The 2,056-nt window shown below is 38.4% G+C and overlaps 1 protein-coding gene and 1 pseudogene across 1 annotated transcript in view; both read right to left on the minus strand.

Annotated features, from left to right (window-relative positions):
* KCTD8 (potassium channel tetramerization domain containing 8) overlaps positions 1-2,056 on the minus strand; it is a 238,934-nt gene that overhangs the window by 147,920 nt on the left and 88,958 nt on the right. The gene's annotated exons all lie outside the window — the stretch shown is intronic.
* Positions 858-988, minus strand: LOC111726868 (annotated as a pseudogene).

Raw genomic sequence — 2,056 nt, forward strand, 5'->3', positions numbered from 1 at the left:
CTTCTGAGTAGATGTCTAGTAGTGGGATTGTGGGGTCAAATGTGAGGTCTAATTTGAGTTCTCTGAGGCTTCACCATACTTCCTTCTGAAGAGGCTATATGAGTTTGCAATTCCATCAACAGTGTAAAAGTATTCCCCTCTCTCCACAACCATGCCAGCATCTGCAAATCTGGAAATTTGTGATGTGGACTAATGTTAGGTGTTAGTTAGTATCTCAGAGTGGTTTTGATTTGCATTTCTCTGATGATCAGAAATGATCAGCAATTTTTCATATGCTTGTTAGCCATTTGTCTGTCTTCTTCAGAGAAGGTTCTGTTCATGTCACTTGCCCAGTGACAGATGGGATTGCTTGCTCTTTTTTAGTTGATTAATTTGAGTTCTCTGTAGATCCTAGTTATCATCCTTTGTTAGATTCATAACATGCAAACATCTTTTCCCATTCTGAACATTGTCTATTTACTTTGCTTGATGTGTCCTCAGCTGTGCAGAATCTCTTCAGTTTAATTAAGTTCTATTTGTCTATTTTTGTTGTTATTGCAATTACCGCTGAAGTCTTCTTCATAAAATCTTTCCCCAACATGACATCCTCAAGAGTTTTTCCCACACTTTCTTCTAGGATTCTTATCATTTCATGCCTTAGGTTTAAATCTTTTATCCATCTTGAATCAATTTTTGTAAGTGGTGAAAGGTGAGTCCACTTTCAGTCCTTCACAACTATCAGCTGAAAAGTAGCGATTATCCTCATGGATAATCCCCTGTAGTTCCACTGGTGGTTACTCCTGGCTGCATGCAGAATGTTTTCTTTTGTCCTGACTTCAGAAAGGTTCATTGCAATGTGTATTGGAGATGCTCTGTTTGTCCTGAGATAACCCAGGGTTCAACAATTTGGGGATATTGCAGAGGTCAGCATATCTGGAGTGCAATAGATAAACCTCACCCTGGGAGCACCCCTTCATGATCATAGTATCTCCCTTTGCCAGGTAAGAATTTTTTTTCTTTTTTAAACAGAATCTCACTTTGTTGCGTGAGGCTCCAGTGCCATGGTGTCATAGCTCAAAGCAACTTCAAACTCCTGTGTTCAAGTGACCCTCTTGCTTCAGCCTCCCAAATAACTGGGACTACAGGCACCCACCACAAAACCTGGCTAATTTTTCTATTTTTAATGTGTGTGTGTGGGGGGGGCAGGTCTTGCTCTTATTCAAGCTGCTCTAGAACTCTTGAGCTCAAGCAATTCACCCACGTTGGCCTTCCAGAGAACTAGGAGTACGGGTATAAGTCATCGTATCTGATTGCAAAACTCTAATTTAAAGGCAAAAATTTAAAAAAAAATAGGTACTCAAAGCAAAATAACTTCAAAAGTATAAAAATAGCTAACATTCACATTCTATGAATTAAACCAAATCTCTTCCTCTGCAACACATCCTGCCCCTCTTTCAAAGACAAGGACACTAAGAAACAAAGAGGTTAAATAACATGATGAAAGGAACATAGCTGATAAAGGGGTGGGGTGCAAGTATTCTAACTCCAGAGATGGAGCTCTGAATTTAAGACTTTTGCTCACTTCACCAGTCTACATTTTCCTCCTTTTCTTCCTTTTCCTCCATTACCAAACCACTGGCACAGAAAACAAGTGTAATAAATATTTATGTGAATAAGTGAAGCATTCTTCTCTTGACTAAGAACAACCCAAGATTAATTATAGATAATGCCATAAAATAAGCAAGATGGCTCCCAATACAAAAGACCAAAGAGCTGAAGAACATTTCAGATTGTACAGGAGTCAGTTAACACCAGTGCTTAATGGTGGAGGACTTCCCCTCTATATCCAATTCTCTAAGAAAGGGAAAAAAGAATATTAAGTCCACAGGAACTCTACTTAATGGAATCATCAGAATTGGACTGATCCTTCATAGTACATGAGACCATTCTGAAACTCTCCAAAATTTAAGGCAAAAAACATGACTTCTGCATGCATTTTTGAGTAGAGAATTTATTTTAAATACTACTCATTCTTTTTTAATGAATGTTCTCTGCTGGTATCATCTAAAGCAGTGGT

This window comes from Otolemur garnettii, unplaced genomic scaffold (assembly GCF_000181295.1).
Source record: "Otolemur garnettii isolate 467f Iridium unplaced genomic scaffold, OtoGar3 scaffold00083, whole genome shotgun sequence".
NCBI lineage: Eukaryota > Metazoa > Chordata > Mammalia > Primates > Galagidae > Otolemur > Otolemur garnettii.